The sequence below is a fragment of the Hypanus sabinus genome, chromosome 1 (assembly GCF_030144855.1).
Source record: "Hypanus sabinus isolate sHypSab1 chromosome 1, sHypSab1.hap1, whole genome shotgun sequence".
Lineage (NCBI taxonomy): Eukaryota > Metazoa > Chordata > Chondrichthyes > Myliobatiformes > Dasyatidae > Hypanus > Hypanus sabinus.
In genome coordinates this window covers 137262527-137285665 of record NC_082706.1, presented here as the reverse complement: position 1 = coordinate 137285665, position 23139 = coordinate 137262527, and the positions used below count along the sequence as shown (strand labels likewise).

The following is a 23139-nucleotide window of genomic DNA, read 5'->3' as shown; positions in this document are numbered from 1 at the left end:
AATCTTTACATCTCTGTCTGAATATGCAATGTGCAGTTTATAGTAATTTGTAATAAATAGTATATACAGTAAGATATACAACTGAACAGTCAGTATAGCTTAGAAATACAATTGTGTCAAAGTGAATTAATCAATTTGATGGCCTGGTGGAAGAAGCTGTCCTGGAGCCTGTTGGTCCTGGCTTTAATGCTGTGGTACCGTTTCCCATATAGTAGTAGTTGGAACAGTTTGTGGTTGAGGTGACTTGGGTTCCCACTGATCCTTAGGGCTCTTTTTACGTACCTGTTAATGTATGTATCCCGAATAGTGGGAAGTTCACACCCACAGATGCGCTGGCCGTCTGCACCACTCTCTGCAGAGTCCTGTGATTTATGGGAGCAAAATGTAGTTTTGTGATTCAAATATTCACAAGTGTACTGCTTGAAGTTGTTTCTATTGGCAAAGTACAATGGGGTGAATTTTGGTTGCGAGTTATGATCTACATTGTCACATTTTTGTTACATATACTGAGATCTAGTGAGAAGTGTTGCTTTGTATGCCATCCATACATTTCATATCATTACATCAGTACATTGGAGTAGTACACTGGAAAAGCAATAAAAGAATGCAGGATAAGGTGTTACAGGAAGTGCAGTGCAGGCAGGTAATAAGGTACAAGGCCATGATGATATAAAAAAACTCATGTGAAGTCAAAAGTCCACTTAATTGTATAAGGACGCTTTACAGTAATCTTGTAACAGCAGGATAGAAGTTGTCCTGATGGTACATGCTTTTAGGCTTTTATATCTTTTGCCTAATGGCAGGGGAGGGGATATTTAGAAAGAATGTCGAGATTAGGTGGGCTCTTTGATTATGCTGGCTGCAGAGTCTCAAGAAGTAAAAACTATCTTTTCTAATCAAATCTATTGCATTGTTTTGGTTAAAATGAAACTACACCTTATTTGCATTAGACTTATTGGATATGGATTCCAGCTTTATTTGGAGATCTTCTAAACACATTACTACCATTAGTTGAATTTGACTCTTGTGGAATCGATAAGCACCGGATCAGAAAAAGTCTGCTCATTTGAAATTACATAGGTAGCAATATGTTAACTAATTAATGTGGTTAAAAAGATTGAAAGGAGCTACTGCTTTTTTACATCCTGAATCCATCTCACCCCACCCCCCAATTTTATGCCCCTTAAGATGTTAGCATGCAAACTATATTCAGTACTTGTTGACACATCTCTGCTACCATGACTTAAAAATAATCCTTCAAATTTAAACCCAGTTTGGGAATGTTAACATGGTGTGCTTTGCAGCTGTGTATCACCATATTCTCACATAATATATGTTTCTGCATGTCTTTTTTATATCAGAGAGGCATAATTGAAGGCAGTAAAATCGTAGAACACAGGCAACATCTGATGGGTCATATAGCATTCATGGAGAGAGAAATGGAAAGGATTTCAAAGGAGGGTGCATCAACCTGAAATGTTAATCTGTTACTTCCTGTCAGAGTATTAAATGATCTGAGTATTTCTCAAATATTCCTCGTTCTATTTCAGATTTTCAGAATCTGCAGCCTTTTTGCATTTATGCTATGTTCTAACTTTTCTGCAGCTGAAGTAAGTTTTAAGTAAGTTTTGACTTAATTGTACATAGAATGGCGAGACTTAACCTAACTTTTTAGCACTGACCTTAATTGAGATAGAGTGTTACAAAGTGCACTTGTATTTTTCAAAACAGCATTAAGACTTAGTTTGGAGATTTTGAGCTGATTGGGCTATGTGATTCATTGAATGTTTTAAGTGAATGCAGTCTTTTAAATTAAATAATTAATTTTGGATCCAGCATAGTTTTGCCTAGAGCTGGGGAGCTGGGATTTTAAAAGTTTGAACCAAAAAGTAGCAGCATAAACCTTGAGAGGTAGGTTGCTGCATACTGTTCAAATATTGTAACAAGCTAGTAAAATTTAATTTGAAAAATCAGAATATTTCAATGAGGTCCAAAGGCTGGCAACTCTGATTATTGCAGCTGAATTAGAAACTGCAAGCAAAATTAAAATACTTTGAGCATAAAAAGTTGGATTTAAACAACTATATTACACACTTGAATTCAAATGTTCAACCTATAACATTCTATTATTTGCTCCTATTAGAAACGAGGTTGTTGTGAATCAGGCACGCTACTTAATTTCGAAAGCAAAAGAAAATCTGCAGATGCTGGAAATCCGAGCAACACAAACAAAATGCTGGGGGATCTCAGCAGGCCAGGCAGCATCTATAGGAAAAAAAAAAGTACAGTCGATGCTTCAGGCCAATACCCTTTGGCAGGACTGGAGAAAAAAAGCTGAGGAGTAGATTTGAATGGTGGGGGGGGGGAGAGGGGAGACGGGAATGGCAGATGATAGGTGAAACCTGGAGGGGGAGGGATGAACTAGGAATTTGATTGGTGAAAGGGACAGAAGGCCATGGAAGAAAGGAAAAAAAAGCGGGGGGAGCACCAGAGAGAGGCGATGGACGGGTGAGGAGATAACACGAGAGAAGGACAAAGGGATGGAAAACGGTGAAGGGGTGGGGGGGGAGACAGCACTGGAAATTTGAGAAATCGGCATTCCTGCCATCAGGTTGGAGGCCACCCAAACAGAATATAAGGTGTTGCTCCTCCAACATAAGCGTGGCCTTATCCCGACAATGGAGGAGGCCATGGATGGACATATCGGAATGGGAATGGAAAGTGGAATTAAAATGGGTGGCACTGGGAGATCCCACTTCTTCTGGCAGATGGAGTATAGATGCTCAGTGAAGCGGTCTCCCAATCTACCTAGGGTCTCATCAATATACAAGAGGCCACACCAGAACATAGTAACACACTGAACATAGTATATGACCCCAGCAGACTCACAGGTGAAGTCTCACCTCACCTGGAAGAATTGGTTAGGGCCTTGAATGGAAGTGAGGGAGGAAGTGTAGCAACAGATGTAGCACTTGTTCTGCTTGCAAGGAAAAGTGCCAGGAGGGAGATGAGTAGGGAGGGAGGAATGGATGGTCCCCTGAAGGGATCACTCCCTGTGTGACTTCCTTGTTCATTCTCTCTCTCATGTTATCTCCTTGCCTGACCATTGCCTCCCTCTGGTTCTCCTCACCCCCTCCCCATTTTTTCTTTCCTCCATGGCCTTCTGTGTCTTTCACTAATCAACTTTCTAGCTCTTTGCTTCATCCCTTCCCCTCCAAGTTGCACCTATTGCCTGGCGTTTCTCTCTCCCCTCCCCCCACCTTTCAAATCTACTCCTCAGCTTTTTTTCTCCAGTCCTTCCAAAAGGTTTCAGCCTGAAACGTCAACTGTAATTTTTTCCAGCTGCCTGACGTGCTGAATTCCTCCGGCATTTTGTGTGTGTTACTTTAATTTCAAAAATGCTGGTAACATTCAGTAGGTAAGGCAGCATCTGTGGAAAGTTAAACGGAGTTATTGTTTCAAGCTGGAGACTTTTATTAAAATTTTGTTTCAATTTTGTTAAAATTGGGATAGAGAGTTTCAGTAGCAGAGAAGATAGGAGAGGAATTGATGGAATAGAGGGAATATGCCTGATGGGTTGAGACCTATGAGTTAGTGTGATAGTTGGAATCAGATTGTACTTCTTTGTCTGTTGTGTTGCTAAAAGGATTGTGGTATTAACAATATTAATGAAAGGAGAGTACCTGGGTCAAAGACAGATAATTGGCAGAAATGACAAGTTCTGTTCAAATAGAATTTGTTACTGATTCTGGAAGCCTATGGTGAGATGTTGTTCCTGAAGCTTCTGTTGGCCCTTGTTGCAATACTGTGGGAGGCTACAGACAAATAGGTCAGAGTGGCAATTAAACTGACAGGCAGGAAGAAACTCGGGATCAGTCAGGTACTTTGATCTCGTGCATTCAGTAATCACCCTTGTGAATCAGTTGTGTACCCAGTCTGCATTTGGTTTCTCTAGTGCAGAGGAGGCCACATTGTAATTACTGAATGTAGTACACTAGGCCAGAAGAAGTGCAAGAGAATTGTTATTAAACTTGGAAAGACTGGGGGGACCGAAGAGAAAAGGTGAAAGGACATGTGTTTCATTTGCTCAATTGCAGGGAAATGTGCCATAAAATAGAAGCCTTTGGGAGTGGACCAGTGTAAAACAAAATGCAAAATAGGGAAGTTATGGGTATATAGAATGATATTGGAGCTGGTGCAGATGTTAAGGGGTAATCCACTGAATATAGAGGCTTAGTTGGTGGAAGTTGAGAACAAGGGAAACTGCAGTGGGAGAAAGGAATGTAACTGTGGGGCAGGAAATACAAGCGATGTGGTCCACTAGCACAGAGGGAAAGTCATTTTTCTAAACCATGTTACTGACAACTAATTTGTTTTCACTTTCCACAGGTATTGTCTCTCTTGCTGAGTATTTCCAGCATTTTGGGTTTCTATTTCAGATTTCTAGTGTCTGCAGTTGTTTTGATTTACATCACACCCAATTCTAAAGCTGCACCATTTTTTTCCAGATGTAAACCAAATACACAAAGATAGCACAGCATATAGATATTACTAAGTAAACATTTTCTTGCCAGTTTTTTTGGCTGCCGAAAGAATCTACCAGACCTTTTCACTTAAACAGGTTTAATTTGTTTGGACTATTGAGAACTACAGGTTTTAAATTGAAGTAAAATACTCCCAAACTTTCAAATGACAGGCTTACTTCAGTTCTAAACTTGAGCAAACTGTATATTGTATAATTTAATTATATACTTATGTAGATGTCCTTTTAATGTCCTGACTGCTTACATGTTGCACTTTGAAATATTTGACTTTGTTGTTGATAGTGGAGACGAGGAAGAAAAGGTGCTGTGTGTTCAGGATGACAAGTGGTGAATTTTATTTTAAAATATTTGGTTCGTCCACTTCATGCCATTCAGATAGTTGAATATTTTGGAGAGAGCTCAGTTAGTCCATTTGTTTGCTTTGAGGAACAGCAGTAAGTAATGCTGGAATCATATACTCCAACAAGGTTATGTCAATTAGTACCACAATGATAGTAGTTTCCTTTCTGAAAGTTTGTTTAGTTAGATTATAATCTCTTGTAAGTTATTTTTATCTATTTAAGGTCTTGCAGACATCTCAAGGTTACTTTTTTCAGAGTGCTAATAGGTTTGAACATGATAAATCTGGGAATAATCAAATTTGAGATAACTGTTTCAATAATTCTCCCTTCTAGGGCTGTTATTAAAAGATAAATTTCTTTACTTACAATGTGGAATGCAGTTGCTGCTGAGCATGCTAAGTAAGAATAACTGTTAAGTGACCATCAGTTTCATTAACGTTCACTTCCTAGTTCTTAATGGTCATCTACTTCTTTATATACTGCCTATAGCTTTGCTAGTCCAGTGACTTGATCAAAAATGGGGTTTGTGCATGTGCACAGATGGTCATTATTTCTTTGGGATGAGTATTTCTGAGACCTTTTGGATATATGCCTGATCTCAGCTAGCAGGTGCTGTTATCATCCTGATGTGGTTAACGGAACAGAATTTTACAAGGTATACAGGAATGGACTTTAACCACTTTTCTAGTTCTACATAACCTTACTGCACAGAAACAAGATACTTATGATCCACTTGAAGGTTCTCACGTCTTTAGAGTCATTGATTTGTAATGTTGTACAGTACAGAAACAGATTCTTTGGCCCATCACCTTTGTGCTGACCTTTTTGTCCATGTAAAGTTCAATTTTTCCTACATCTGACTGTAACCTTCTGCGCCATACCTATTTGAGTGTCTTTCTAAATGCCTGTTAAATGTAAAAATTGTATCACCACCTGTGAAAATGTTGCACATTTCAATAACTGTGTGATTTTTAACCATAAATACTTACCCCAAAGATCCCCTTTAAATCTCCTACTCCTGACCTTAAGCCTTTTGTTTTTAATTATCTATTATTTCTATGCCTCTCATAATTTTCTCTCTCTTTCTCTGGCTTTCTCTCCCTCCCCTCTCCTTCTCCTTCTCCCTCTCCCTCTCCCCTCTCCTCCCCCCCCACTCCCTCCTCTTCCCCCCCCATCCCCGTGATTCATTTCTTTGCAGTGGGCATACACAGTAAATCCAAGAAATGTAATAGAATCAATGAAAGACCACATCCAACAGGACAGACAACTATCCAATGTACAAAATGCAATAAACTATAGTAATACAAATGGAAAAAAAAGAAAGAATAATCATAAATAATTAAACAATAAATATTGGGAATGTGAGATGAGGAATCCTTAAAAGTGAATGCACAAATTGTGGGGACAGTTCAGTGAAGGGGCAAGTGAAATTGAGTGAAATTTTCCCCACTGGTTCAAAAGTCTGATAGCTGAGGAGTATTAGCTGTTCCTAAATCTGGTGATGTGGGTCCTGGGCTCCTGTACCTTCTTCCTGATGATAGCAGCAAGAAGAAAGTATGCGCTTAGTTATGGGGGTCCTTGATGATGGATGCTGCTTTCCTGCGACAGCACTCTGTGTAGGTGTGCTTACTGGTAGGTAGGGCTTTAGCTGTGATGGTCTGGATTGTATCGTATCCACTACTTTTTATAAGATTATCCGTTCAAGGGCATTGGTGTTTCCGTATCAGACGGTGATGCAACCAGTCAATATACTCTCCACCACACATCAATAGAAGTTTGTCAAAGTTTTAGATGTCATATTGAATCTTTGCAAATTTCTATGGAAGTAGATGCTCTGCTGTGCTGTTTTCGCATGCTGGGCCCAAGATAGGTCCTATGAAATGATAACATTGAGGAATTTAAATTTGTTGCCCCTCTGTTCCCTGATTAAGACTGGCTACATGGCCCTCGAGTTTCCTCCTCCTGAAGTCAATAATCAACTTGCTGGTCTTGTTGACCTTGTGTGAGAGGTTATTTGCGTGACTACTCAACAATGTCTTCAATCTCACTTTAAATGCTGATTCATCACCACCTCTGATTTGGCCAATGACAGTGCTGTTGTCAGCAAATTTGAAATGGCATCTGGTGTGAACCTGTTGAGCCAATAGGTAAATTGCAGCAGATCCAAGTCACTTCTCATGCTGAAGTTGATGTGTTTCATCACCAACATCTGAAGGCACTTAATCGCAGTGGATGTAAGTGCTACTGGACGATAGTAATCGATGCAGGTTACCATGTTCTTAGGCAGGTGGGTATGTCAGACTGCCAAAGAGTGAAGTTAAAGCTATTAGTGAACACCGCAGCCAGTTGATCAGCACAGGTTTTTAGTACTTGGCCAGGTACCCGTCTCGGTCAGATGGTTGCCGTGGGTTCACCTTATGAAGATTGTTCTCACACTGGCCTCAGAGACTGAAATTGCAAGGTCATCAGGGGCAGTGGGAGTTCCTGAAGGCTCCCCCTCCCTATGCTTTGAAGGTCAATGTGAGCATGTAAGGCATTGAGCTCACTTGGAGCAAAGGGTTGTTGTCATCGATGATGCTTGCTTTCACTTTGTAAGAGGTAATAGTATTCAAACCCTTCCACAGATGCTGATCATTCTTCAATGATTCAGGTTTAGTCTGGAATTGCTATTTCACAAGTGGGATGGCTTTCCAGTGATCATCCCTGGACCTCTTGTATCTCACTTGGTTGCCAGACCTGAATGCCACTGATCTGGCCCTCAGCAGATTGTGGATCTCATGGTTCATACAGGGTTTGTGGTTGAGAAGACTAAAGGATTTTGTGGGGACTGTCTTGTCTACGACTGTTGTTGTAAGTCTGTAACAACTGTGGTGTTATTTGTCCAGAACCTTTGATGAGTCCTTGAACGTGACCCAGTCTACTGACTCAAAGCAATCCTGTAGCTGCTGCTCTGCCTCACGTACCATCTCTTTGTGTCCTTATCTCTGGAATCTTGCTCTTTAGCCTCTGCCTGTATGTATGTAGGAGAAGGACAGCCATGTGATCAGATTTCTCAAAATGCAATCGAAGCATAAAAGAGTAAGCATTCCTTTTTGTAGTATTAGCAGTGATCAAGTGTTTTGGGACCCCTGATGCTGCCAGTTATATGCTAATGATAATTGGGCAGAGATTTCTTCAGAAAAAGTCTGTCTGAAGTCCCTGACCATGATTTGAAATGCGTTGGGGTAAGCTATTTCTGGTTTGGTGATGGTAGCATTTAATATCTCAAGTGTCTGATTAACATTGTCTTGGGCAGTATATAAACTGTGGTGAGCATCATGGAGGAGAACTCTCTTGCTAAGTAGAATGGTTTGCACTTAATATTTAGTTGTTCCAGGCCAGGAGAACAAGAGTATGATAAAACTCATGTTCGTGCAACAAAAAGAGTTTATCATTGAAGACAGAGCCCCGCACCTTTTGCCTCCTTTGAATGAGCAGTTTGGGTCATCCTGTGTATGGAGAAGCCTTTGGTTCTTATCTACTCATCGGACTTTTCAGAGTGAGCCATGTTTCAGTGAAACACAGAACACAGTAATTCCTCATTTTTCTCCAAGACAGTAATTTTGCCCTTAGGTCCTCAGTCTTCTTCTCCAGTGACCGTACGTTTGCCAACAAGATGCTGAGTCGAGGGAGTTTCATTTCTTAGCGGCTCAGCTTGGCTTGGAGTTCTCCCCTTCTCTTCTCTTCTGACCATGACGACATACTTTAATCTGCTTCAAGGTGCATGCTTAAGAGTTAAGTCTGCCGAGTCCTTCAAAATATTGTGAAATTGCTTGCTGATTAAGAAGGTTCATAATAATGTTGCTTAAAGGGAAATTACAGGCTGCAAATTGCAGTGAGGGTAATTCAGAAGTTATATGTTTTGTAAGCAGCCCACAATACGGTGCTGTGGTTCATCAGCACCACCTTGCACTGTGCTGTAGAGATGATCAGTCTTGATGTGAGGATTGGAATAATTACTGACTATTTCATAGAGACAGGAATATTCCCACTGTGCTACACCAGCTCTTCACTTACAAAGTAATAACAGCTTCTTCTTATGTGGGCCCTCAGGATTGTGAATAACTCTGGTTTTGTGGGTTCTGAGATTTCTGATTAGGCCAGTGTGGAAACTTTCATCGCTTCCACACACAGTGCTGGTAGGGGCAAATGGGTGATCATGTGGCAAGCGTTTAAGATGGTCCTCTCAATTTCCTTTTCATGCTGACTCACTTGTGGTTATCATTCATTTGTTGGTTTAATATTCATGGTATGAAGAAAACCACAGCAGTATTTCAGTCAGGTCTATCTGAGATCAGCAGAACAACTGCAGCCAAAGTGAATGACCATGTCATTGCATGTTGTTGGCAAATTCAGCTCTTAAGGGAGTGTTCTGCTTCACAGTTTTAACTTCTCAAAGCAGGTTATAGTCATTTGACAATTGTCTATTGAAAAAGCATGGTGTACTGGAGATAAAAGGTAAAAGTTTACAAAACTCTACTACTGCTTACAATATGTATATGGTTGCGATGCTTGCAATATTTATTAATTGCATGTTTAGAAATGTAATGGTTTTCATCTGCTCTGCCTTTGAAAATAGTTTTTAATGATCTAATTTAAAATATTGATATATATTTAAAACTGGAATTGACTTGTGATTATTTCTTTCCATTGCTTTATTTATTAATTAGATTGTTGGCTAATGGTTTATCTCTTGACAGATAAATGTTGCCTGACCTGTTGAGTATTTTCAGCATTTTCAGCTTACATTTTTAATGTCCTGTATTCACAGTATTTTGATCTTTCAAAAGAATAAGCTGACATGTTTAGATAGATTGTAAGGTAGCACTTGAGAACATCTGGCATGAATACTGACAGAGACTGGTTGGATGGAATGGCCTGTTTTGTGCATTCCCAAATAAAATGTGGATACACATTGGAAACCAAATTCTGCTCTTATATCTAACGGTCTAAAACGATTTCCAGCTCTAGTCAGTGAATATGAAGGAAGAACACCTCAGAAACTGCAGCTGCCACATGACAAAATAAACTTGCTGAGTTCTATCCTTTACAGTGTATGTGGGTTCTATAATCTGAACAGAACAGTGCTGGAGTAATGGGAATATACATCGTGGGGTTTTCATCAGTCCAATCAGATTGCTGCAAGGGAAATAGGGCATTGATCATGTTATTTCCAAAAATTAAAGAGTTAACCAGAAGGTGGTGGATTAAGCAAATAGATTGGAGGGTCACAAAGGGATTTAAGGTTAATGTCTTCAAAAGTAAGGTAGATGCACCATTAAGTGGAAATTTGAAACATTGACCACACACTGATAGATAAATTATGCTCATTTAGAAATCCAGACATGCGATTTTCACTTAACCAATTTTTTTTAGAAAAAGGAAAAGAAAGATTAAGACTTACTTTATTTCTTGTTTAACAAATTATAGACAACACACACAAAATGCTGATGGAACACAGCAGGCCAAACAGTATCTATAAGGAGAAGCACTGTCGGGTCGAGACCCTTCATCAGGACTAACTGAAAGGAAAGATAGTAAGAGATTAGAAAGTAGTGGGGGGAGGGGGAAATGCGAAATGATAGGAGTAGACCGGAAGGGGTGGGGTGAAGCTAAGAACTGGAAAGGTGATTGGCGAAAGTGATACAGAGCTGGAGAAGGGAAAGGATCATGGGGCGGGAGGCCTCAGGAGAAGGAAAGGGTGGGAGGAAGCACCAGAGGGAGATGGAGAACAGGCAAACAACTAAATATGTCAGGGATGGGGTAAGAATGAGAGGAGGGACATTAATGGAAGTTAATGTAGGTGTTCAGCGAAACGGTCTCCCAGTCTGCGTTGAGTCTGACCAATATATAAAAGGCTACACCGGGAGCACCGGACGCAGTATACCACACCAGCCGACTCACAGGTCAAGGGTCGCTGAACACCTATGCTCGGTCCGCCAGAGAAAACAGGATCTCCCAGTGGCCACACATTTTAATTCCACGTCCCATTCCCATTCTGATATGTCTATCCATGGCCTCCTCTACTGTCAAAATGAATCCAAACTGAGGCTGGAGGAACAACACCTTATATACCAGCTGGGTAGCCTCCAACTTGATGGCATGAACATTGACTTCTCTAACTTCCGTTAATGCCCCTCCTCCCCTTCTTACCCCATCCTTGACATATTTAGTTGTTTGCCTGTTCTCCATCTCCCTCCGGTGCTCCCCTCCCCCTTTCTTTCTCCCGAGGCCTCCCGTCCGATGATCCTTTCCCTTCTCCAGCTCTGTATCACTTTCGCCAATCACCTTTCCAGCTCTTAGTTTCATCCCACCCCCTCCGGTCTTCTATCATTTTGCATTTCCCCCTCCCCCCCCACCTTCAAATCTCTGACTATCTTTCCTTTCGGTTAGTCCTGATGAACGTCGACAGTGCTTTTCCTTATAGATGCTGTTTGGCCTGCTGTGTTCCACCAGCATTTTGTGTGTGTTGTTTGAATTTCCAGCATCTACAGATTTCCTCCTGTTTGCTCCAACAAAATATAGATCTTTCTTATCTTTTTCATCTGTCATCTTAAATGCTGAGATTGAAATGTTACCATCATTGGTTGTCATACTAAAAAAAATTACCTTTATCCTCTGTGGTAAAATCTACAGTTGGTATATGCTTAGTTGCTATCACCAGCAGGAAATGAAATAGATGGAAATCACAGTTTGAAATTGTATTTATTAACCCTTGTGAAGGGTTTATGTTTAAGTAGTTTTGTGAAAATGATACACTATTCATTTATTTTTATTCAAAGGAATATTGAAAACCTTTGGGGATGATCCTAACATAATTATGAAAAAATATTGTGGTTTAACTATAATTAAGATCAAATAAGGCAGCATAAAATGATATGTAGTGTATAAATATTATAAATTTAGTGGATTACCAGTTTCCATGCTGACCTCTGTTATTTGGGTGTTGCCTGGAGCAAAATTTAGTTTGAGCTACTTTCAAGTGCATGTATTGGGGGTTGCACTGAAACTTCCAGCCAGGGCTATGTAATTATATTTTGGATTTTCAACCAAGCAAATCCATGTCTGCATTTTTTTATGCTACATGGTTGGAACCTCGGCAGTCTTGTTAAGCAGGGCATTTAAAAGAGCAATTGAAATAGCTGTATCAATGGAAATAATAGATAGAGACACAGTTGAGTTACAGTCAGGAATGAAAGTGAGTGTGAACAAATTTGCAGTTGTAATCAGCTAGGCCAAATTGTCTTACCATTGTGGCAGGGCCTCACATACACCAGACCAATGCGAATTTAAAGCTGAAACTCGCAGAAAATGCAACAAAATAGGACACATACAAAGATCATGTCAGGCAGACAAAAGTAAATAGACTGCACAAGGAAGAGAAAAAGCAAAAAGTCAAGTTACAGTTTCAAGAAGAGCACTGATCTGCATGTTGTTGATGAAAAATCTGATGCGAGCGACAGAAGAATGAGTAGCCTTGAGATTTATAGTGTGAAAACTAACAATAGACAGGCAACAACACACACAAAATGCTGGTAGAGCACAGCAGGCTTCTCCTGCTTCTCCCTATAGATGCTGCCTAGCCTGCTGTGTTCTACCAGCATTTTGTGTGTTGCTGTTTGAATTTCCAGCATCTGCAGATTTCCTTGTGTTTGCTCTTTAAATAGACAGGCAGTATGGTTTACACCAGAAGGGAATGGCAAATTCATTAAAATAGGATTGGACACTGGCTTGGCTGTTTCAGTCATTTCAGAAAATTAGTTTGATCAGCATTTAAAAAATATTGATGCCTGCAAATACCCAAGCACACTGGGCTTGTACGTGCTAAAAATATGAGGGCCGGTATTGTGGGGATTTGAGTGGCTGAGACGACTACAACTTCATTGGAGATCTTTCCACAATTTGTATGCCAAATCCCCGGAATAGAATCATCTACAAGCGAATTAAAAAAAGATACTGAATGATGCCGTAGCAATGTTTAAGGATGGCATTGGGAAAACTCAAAAATTTCAAAGGTAAGATGCCACACTCAAGTTCTGCAAAGTCCATCTAGTTCCTTACCATTTGTGATAAAGTAGCCTTTGAGCTCGATTGCATGGATGCTGAAAGAATTCTTTCCAAGATTGAATGGAGCCCACAGGAAATACCAGTTGTCCCAGTAGTCAAGACAAATATATCTGTCTGGATCTGTGGTGATTTTAAGGTCACCATCAACCAAGTAGTGAAAGTGGATCAATATCCTCTGCCTAGGATATTGGATATCTTTGCAAACCTCTCTGGTGCAAAACACTTCAGCAAAGTGGATTTATCTGAGGCCTACCTACAGCTGGAGATGGAAAAAGTGTCCACATTGTTTCTCACTAAAAACACAAAGGGCTTTATCTCTATAATAGGCTTATTCTTTTTTTTTTCTTTCTTTTTCAATCTTTTTATTGTTTCATATAAATATAAAAAAACATAACATAATAATGAATAGGTTATGAATACAATAGACTTAAGATTACATTAATAATAGGATAATGATATCCTATTAAACATCAACAACAAAAAAGTACATTAATCAATCAAGTCTATATAATTATATATGAAAAAAAAACAAAACTAATCATCAAAAGAAAAAGAAAAAAAAATTAAAGATGTGTAAAAGAAAATATATATATGAAACAAACACTAAACTAAAACTAACATGGGCAATAATAACAATTTATAAGTATATGATAGTGTCAAAGAACTCCGGAACTCCAACCTGAACAAGAATAAACAGAGAGAAGGTCTGGGAAAGGCCAAATTAATTCATATGAAAATGTCGGATGAACGGTCCCCAAGTTTCTTCAAATTTAATTGACGAGTCAAAAATAGTGCTTCTAATTTTTTCCAAACTCAGATAAGAAATAGTTTGAAAAAGCCACTGAGACGTGGTAGGAGGGTTTACTTCTTTCCAATTTTGTAATATAGACCTTCTGGCCATTAATGTTACAAAAACAATCATTCATCTGATTGAAGGAGAAAACTGATTACCATCCTCATTTGGTATACCAAAGATTGCAGTAATAAAGTTAGGTTGTAAATCGATGTTCCAAATTGAGGAAATGGTAACGAATATGTCCTTCCAATAGTTATGTAAAGTGGGACATGACCAAAACATATGGGTCAGTGAAGCCACTTCTGAATGACATCTATGACATTGAGGGTTAATATGAGAATAAAATCGAGCAAGTTTATCTTTAGACATATAAGCTCTATGTACAATTTTAAATTGTATTAAAGCATGCTTAGCACATATAGAAGAAGAATTAACCATTTGTAAAATTTTTTCCCATTTATCTGTTGGTATATTGTATCGAAGTTCTTTTTCCCATTGTTGTTTAATTCTATCAGACATCTCTGGTTGTATCTTCATAATCATGTTATAAATAAAAGCAACTAATCCCTTCTGACAAGGATTTAAGGTAAAAATCAAATCTAAGAAATCCGTTGAAGTTGAGTTGGGAAAAGATGGTAAAACTTTATGTAAAAAATTTCTGATTTGTAAATATCTGAAGAAATTAGATTTAGGTAATTTAAATTTATTGGAAAGTTGGTCAAAAGACATCAAAGTACCTTCAAAAAAAAGGTCACGAAAACATTTTATACCTTTCCTTTTCCATATGCTAAAGGCTTGATCTGTCAAGGAAGGTTTAAAGAAAAAATTAAATAAAATAGGGCTATCAAGCACAAAGTTTTTCAAAGTAAAAAATTTCCAAAATTGAAACCAAATTCGTAATGTGTGTTTAATAACAGGATTAGATATCTGTTTATTAAATTTAACTAAATCAGCAGGAAGAGAAGAACCAAGAACAGAGAATAAAGAATATCCCTTTACTTCATTGCATTCCAAATTTACCCACTGCGGACACAATAATGAGTCCAAATCTAATTTCCAATACGTTAGGTTACGAATATTATTCGCCCAATAATAAAATCTAAAGTTAGGCAAAGCTAAACCACCATCTTTTTTAGATTTTTGTAATTGCCTTTTACTTAACCTGGGGTTATTGTTTTGCCACACAAATGAGGAAATTTTTGAATCAATGTTGTCAAAAAAGGATTTAGGAATAAAAATTGGTAAGGCTTGAAATAAATATAAAAATTTCGGTAAAATCATCATTTTAATAGCATTAATCCGACCAACTAATGATAGGAATAAGGGAGACCATCTTGTAGTAAGATGTTGTATTTGAAGATGTTGTATTTGAAGAAGCATAGGTAAAAAATTCAGTCTAAATAAATCTTTATATTTCTTGGTAATTTTTATACCTAAATAGGTAAAATTATCAGTAACAACTTTAAATGGAATCCTGTCATTCAATAAAGTTTGCGCGTTTAAAGGGAATAATTCACTCTTATCTAAGTTTAATTTATAACCAGAAAAACTACCAAATTGAGCCAACAAGGATAAAATAGTGGGAATAGATCTATCAAGATCAGAAATATATAACAGCAAATCATCAGCATAAAGTGATAATTTATATGATTTCTCATTACGGGTAATACCAAAAATATTAGGAGATTCAAGAATAGCAATGGCTAAAGGTTCTAACGCAATATTAAATAATAAAGGACTTAAAGGACAACCTTGTCTCGTACCACGAGATAATTGAAAAAAGGAGGATCTATAATTATTTGTAAGAACAGAAGCAACAGGTTTATAGTATATTAGTTTAATCCATGATATAAAATTAGGACTAAAATTAAAATTTCTCAATGCATTAAATAAATATGTCCATTCAACTCTATCAAAAGCTTTTTCAGCATCTAATGAAATAACACATTCTGGGACTGTGGGTGATGAAGTATGAATTATATTAATCAATTTTCTAACATTAAAAAAAGAATACCGATTCTTAATGAAACCAGTTTGATCTTCTGAAATAATCTGTGGTAGTACCTTTTCTAATCTAGTGGCTAAAATTTTTGTAAGAATCTTAGAATCTACATTTAATAGTGATATAGGGCGATAAGATGTACATAAAGTAGGATCTTTATCTTTTTTAAGAATTAGAGAGATAGTAGCTTCATAAAAAGACTGAGGTAATCTCTTCTTAGCAAATGCATCGTTAAAGATTTCACATAACCACGGGGAAAGCAAAGAAGAAAAAGTTTTGAAAAATTCTACAATATAACCATCAGGGCCAGGAGCTTTCCCTGAATTCATTAATGAGACAGCCTCACCTATTTCGGCCATAGAGATAGGAGCATCAAACAAGCTACGATCTTCACCAATCAGTTTAGGAATATTCAAATTGTTAAAAAAATTATCCATCATGGACAGGTCACCATCAAATTCTGATTGATATAAAGATTTATAAAAATCTTGAAAAGTATTATTGATTTCTTTATGATCAGTGGTTAAATTACTGTCTTGTTTACGAATTTTAATAATTTGTCACCTGGTCGAAATAGCTTTTAATTGATTAGCTAACAGTTTACCAGTTTGATCACTGTGAATATAGAATTGAGCTCTGGTCCTAATTAATTGATTTTCAATTGAAGTAGATAATAATAAACTATGTTCCATTTGAAGCTCAACTCTCTTCTTATAAAGTTCTATGGTAGGAGTCACGGAATAAATCTTATCAATTTCCTTCATTTTATCCAAAATAAAGCAATATCTAAATATCTTTGTTTCCTTTTACCAGCGGAGTACGAAATAATTTGTCCACGGATAAAAGCCTTAAAAGAGTCCCAAAGTATTCCTCTGTCAATTTCTTCAGTATAGTTTGTTGAGAAAAACAAATCAATCTGCTGTTTTATATAGGTGACAAATTCTGGGTCTTGAAGCAGAGTAGCATTAAGTCTCCAAGATCTAACATTATTGGAAAAGTCCGGAATCTTAATAGATAACTTCAAAGGTGCATGATCCGAAATAGTAATAGAATCATATTTACAATCAATAACATCCGTTAATAACCGATGATCAATAAGAAAGTAATCAATTCTAGAATAACTATGATATACATGTGAAAAAAATGAAAATTCTTTATCTTTAGGGTTCAAAAACCGCCATATTTCTGTAATTCCCGAATCAACCATAAAAGAATTAATAAGTAAGGCTGATCTATTCGGAAGAGTTCGAATAGGTTTAGATCTATCCATCAAAGGATTCAAACAACAATTAAAATCTCCACCCATTATCAACATATATTCATTCAGATTAGGAAGGGAAGTAAATAAACGTTTAAAAAATTCAGGACAGTCAAAATTTAGGGCATAAATATTAACTAGAACCACTTTCCGATTGAAAAGTGAACCAGTTATCAACACAAATCTGCCTTGTGGATCAGAAATAATTTCGTGATGTGTAAACAAAATTGAGGGGTCTATAAAAATAGACACACCCCTAATTTTAGCGGTACAATTCGAATGAAATTGTTGACCCTTCCAGAACCTAAAAAAACGTTGATTATCCTCCCTCCTAATATGGGTTTCCTGTGCAAAAATAATATTAGCGTTCAATCTATGGAATACCTTAAATATTTTTTTACCTTTAATCGGATGATTTAAACCATTAGTATTCCAAGAGATAAAATTAATAGATTTATCCATCATGCCAATATTAGTTGTGTATATCATAATAGGTTAAAAAGACACATAACCCATAATTTAGGAAAAAGGAAAATAGATTCAGGAGCAACCGGAGAACATGACACCTCAACAATATTAATAATTTAAAGTTGGCCCATAAACTAAAAGCAGAAAAAAACGCAAACGCGTGAAAAAAGATCCCCACCCCCTCCCCCCACCCTTCGAAGAAAAGCCAAGCGGCAGGCGCATAATCTAACACTAACCTTACCCCCATTTCAAGATGGCAGCTCCATAAAAAGCTTTTAAAAAAAAACTATGGAACACCCATATTTAAATATAGGGTTGCAAAAAGAAAATATATGTCAATCAGAATGAGAAAACTAATATAATAAAACAAACAATCTTTAACAAAAAAAATAAACATTAAAATTTAAGAGTGTAATATACCTTTAAAAAAATTTCATATATAAATGCAAGAAAGATGACGTTTCAAAAGCAAAGACTTATGGGAAGAAGAAACGACATTTTGAAAAAAGCCATCTTACAAAATATAAATGTAGATTCAACAATCTATTAAAAAAGTTTAATAATAAAAAAAATACCAAAATAGGATCAAAAAAGATTCAATAAACACTACAATATATATAAAAAAAACTAAAAAAAATTCAAAACATTCGTCCCATTTCTAAGTACAGGCAAACAAATAAATGTTTATAAAAAGCAGAGTCTTATGGGAAGAAGAAACGACATCTTGAAAAAAAAATAAATCATTATTACAAGACATAGATGTATATATCTGAAACAGAAAAAAGAATAAAAAACAATATTATAAAAGTTAAAAAAGCATCCATAAAACAGTGATAATAGTGAAAAATAAGAGCCAGTCCCGTAGAACGGGATAGAAAGTTATAACCCAACTTCGTAGGTTACTTAAAATGAGATGGCACCCTCTCTCCGAGGAATCTTCAACATGACACATAGTTCAAGTTGCACTAGAAGATCTATATTCCAACAAATTTCTTCGCTTCTTCCGGTGTTTTGAAAAATTGCTGACTGTTGTCGTTTAACGTAATTCTGAGCTTCGCTGGATACATTAAAGCTTGTTTAAGGCCAATCGAATAAATCTCTGCCATCACTGGTTTAAAAGCGATTCTTGATCTCATTACATCATAAGAATAATCTTCAACAATTCGGAATGAATTGGTGTTATAAGAAATCATGCCTTTTTTACGAGCTAATCGAATTAAAAGCTCTTTCTCCCGAGGATAATGAAGGCGAACAATCACCGCTCGTGGTTTATCAGACAGAGCCGAAAATCTCGCAACTCTGTGAACACGATCGATAACAGGTTTGGATTGCAAACCTTCAGCACTGAAAGTTTCCCATAGTAATTTAGAGAAAAATTCAGTTAAATCACCGGACTCAACTTTTTCGGGAAACCCGATGATATGCAAATTCTGTCTACGAGATCGATTTTCGAGATCAGTAATTTTAAACTTATACTGATCCATAGTTTTAGCATTCGACTCTACCTTCTTCTCCAACGCTTCAATTGTACGTACTTTTTCACAAATGGATTTTTCAAGAGTCGCGATCTTATCTTCATGCCGCTGAATGTCCGATGCCTGCGATTGAAGTTTAATTTCAAGCGATCTATCAGCTTCTTCAAGTTCGGATATTTTCCTGGTAAGTTTATTTTCCAAACTTGTCAGTCTGCTTCCCAATCTACCATCCAATCTGCCTTCCAGACTCGAAAGTTTAATATCCAGTTTAGCATCCAAAAGAGTAGAGATTGCGTCGATGGATACAGGTTCCTTAGACGATTTCTTGCTTGTAGCCATTTTAAGTTTGTCGAGATTAGATCAAATATTATTTTAGGAAGAAAAAGTTAATCAAAAGTATCAACCCATGTGATTAAATTCGAAAAGATTTAATTAAGGGGTGATTATAGTTGAAAAAATGAAGAGCGCCTAAAGGCAGATGTTTACGTCGCCATCTTGAAACTCCACCCCCAATAGGCTTATTCTTGGAGTAGCAGCTACATCTGCGCTCTGACAGAAAGGTATGCACAAGGTGTTGCAAGGCTGCCCAAGTGCTCAGTGTTACCTGAATTACACCATTGTTACTGGTAAGGGTGACAAGAAGCAACTCTAAAACCTCAAGACGGTGTTTAAAAAGTTTGGAAGATTATGGGCTCAGAGCACAACGCATCAAATACGAATAATTTAATCCCAGCATCTCTTACTGTGGTCACACTATTGATGCAGAAGGATTACACGGGGGGGGGGGGGGAACGTCATGTGATGACGTAGGATCGAGACGTGGGAACCCAGCTCTCCCGTAAAAAATCAGTAAATTAATGTTTAAGTGAAGAAAAGTTAGTCAATACTTTCTAAAAGTTACTTATAAACTACTCCGGACAGTTTCAAGTTATGCCTCACAAACAGAAGATGAAGAAAACTACTACCGTGAAAACAATGCAAGTTGGAACAGAATCAAGGCCCACTTCTGCCAATGAACCGCGAGCTCAGGTACATTTCACCTCCAGCGATACAGAACAGGAAACTGCGGCAACATGGACCATTTCTAAAGAAAAAGACCAATGAGAACTGCACAAACGTGAAGGAAGGAACATGCGCAAACGAGAGCAACCTGAACTACAAATCCCAGTTACAATTGAAAGCAAAAGTGAAAGTGAATCTGAGATAGATTCAGATTCTCTGGAAAAATCAGATGAAGGTGGAGGTAAAAGTTTTTCTGGAAATATAGAAAAGACTTTGATGCAAATAATGTGTAAATTAGAGAAATTAAGCACATTAAAAGTAATAAAAAAGATAAATATGGAGATTATGTTTGATAAAATGACAAAAAGACAGGAAAAAATGGAAAAGAGCATTATAGATTTGGAAGCTACAACAGAAGACATGGTTGAAAGAATGAATAAAATGGAAGATGATATTACTGCTTGGACATCAGAAAGAAAACAATTGTTGGAAAAAATGGATAAGCTTGAAAATTATAGTAGATGAAACAATATTAAAATTGTTGGACTTAAAGAAGATATAGAAGGAGAAGATCCAATAAATTTTTTTCAAAAATGGATCCCTGAAAACTTGGAAATGGAAGGAGGAACTCTAATCGAAATTGAAAGGGCTCATAGAGCCTTAAGGTCAAGACCTCAAGCTGATCAAAATCCATGATCAATTTTGATAAAATGCTTAAGATACCAAGATAAAGAAAAGATCCTGAAGGCGGCTGCCCAATGTGCCAAAAAGAGAAACGGGCCATTGATGATAGAAGGGAAAGCAGTTCTTTTCTATCCTGATATAAGTTATAACCTTTTGAAGAGAAAGGAGGAATTTAACCCAGGGAAAAAAGCTTTATGGGAAAAGGGTTATAAATTTATAATGCGTCACCCAGCAACACTGATAATTTTTTTGGAGGATGGAAAAAGAAGATTTTTTACCGATTATCGAGAAGCGGAGGAGTTCGCACAAAAACTCCCAATTATTCACTAACTACACATACAGATCTCCAAGCGTAATGGATTAAAGATGAAGACAGAGGCAGTGAATGGAAGTGATGGACATTTAAGGATGATACAGGGGAGAAAGACAAAATTTGAGAAATACTAATTGAGAATAGTATTTTTTTTCTTCTTATATACATACTTTTTTATGTTGCGGGGGGGCTGGGGAGCTTTGGATCAATTACTGTGGGATTCACGTGTGTAATCATGGTGATTGCCATGACCCGTACAACAGAGGGGGGTAATGTTGTGTTCTTTTTTTTCCACAACATTAGTAGGGGGTATTTTGTTTTTTTCTTTATAATCTATTTTTCTTCTATCTTTCTGCCTGGATGATCGGTGGGGACACACATAGCAACATGGAAAATTTAAAAAAGATTCCACAAGATACCACCAAAGTTGAAAGATTAGGTATTATTATAGATTGGAGTAATAAAATAATGACTAATTTACTGAATTTTTAAAGTTTTAATGTTAATGGGCTTAATGGACCGGTGAAAAGAAAAAGAATCTTAACATACATTAAAAAAATGAAAATAAATATAGCTTTTTTACAAGAAACACACTTAACAGAGATAGAACATCAGAAATTAAAAAGAGACTGGGTTGGAAATGTTATTGCAGCTTCATTTAATTCAAAGGCGAGAGGAGTTGCAATTTTGGTTAATAAAAATTTACCAATTAAAATACAAAATGTATTAATTGATTCGACGGGGAGATATGTAATTATACATTGTCAAATTTTTTCAGAACTATGGACTTATGAATATTTATGCACCAAATGAAAATGATGTAAAATTTATACAAGAGTCTTTTTGAATTTGGCTAACGCACATGACAAAATATTAATAAGTGGAGATATTAACTTTTGTCTAGATCCAGTTTTAGATAGATCAACAAAGGTTGTCACAAAATCAAAAGTAGCAAAATTAACTCTATCTTTGATGAAAGATTTAAATTTGATTGATATATGGAGAAGAATTAACCCAAAAGAGATTATTCATTTTATTCAAATAGACATAAAATATATTCAAGGATAGATTTTTTCCTATTATCAATGAATATTCAAGACAGTGAAAAATGTGGAATATAAAGCGAGAATATTGTCAGATCATTCTCCTTTGACAATGATAATGATAGATAAAAAGGAATCAATTTATAGATGGAGATTTAATTCAATATTACTAAAACTTCAAGATTTTTGTGATTTTATGAAAAAGCAGGTTCAGTTCTTTTTAGATACAAATTCACATTCAGTTGATAAATTTATATTGTGGGAAGCAATGAAGGCATATTTGAGAGGTCAGATAATAAGTTATACTTCAAAAATTAAGGAATATATGATAGAAATAGATCAATTGGAAAAAGAGATTACAAAATTAGAAAAAGAATCTCAAAGATAAATGACAGAAGAAAAACGAAGACAACTTATTAACAAGAAGTTACAATATAATACACCAGACATATTGAACAGAAAAAGCAATTATGAGAACTAAACAGATATTATGAACTGGGTGAAAGATCACATAAGTTCCTTGCATGGCAGTTAAAAACAGACCAGACTTCTAAAACGATAAATGCAATTCGAACAAGAGTAAATAAAATTACTTATAAACCTTTAGAAATTAATGAAACTTTCAAGGATTTTTATTCTGAATTATATAAATCAGAATCACAAAATGATAATGTTAAGATAGAAAGGTTTTTATCACAAATAACTCTTCCAAAATTGAATACCGAAAAACAGAAGGGATTAGATATGCCTGTTACATTAAAAGAGGTCGAAGAAGCTCTAGGATCATTTCAAAGTATAAATTTCCAGGAGAAGATGGTTTTCCGCCTGAATTTTATAAAAAGTTTAAAGGTTTATTAATTTCTCCTTTTATAGAGTTAATACATCAAGCAGAAAGAAAGCATAAATTCCAGAATCTTTTTCGACAGCTATTTTAATAGTATTGCCAAAAAAAAGAGATCTTTTAAAGCCAACATCATATAGACCTATTTCTTTGTTAAACACTGATTATAAAATAATAGCAAAAATCTTATCTAACAGATTATCTAAATACTTACCAAAATTAATACATATGGATCAAACAGGATATATTAAAAATAGACAATCGGC

The 23139-nt window shown here is 36.5% G+C and overlaps 1 protein-coding gene across 2 annotated transcripts in view; it reads left to right on the top strand.

Annotated features, from left to right (window-relative positions):
* Positions 1 to 23139, top strand: part of LOC132398003 (intermembrane lipid transfer protein VPS13B-like) — a 1044617-nt gene that overhangs the window by 236885 nt on the left and 784593 nt on the right. The window lies entirely within an intron of this gene.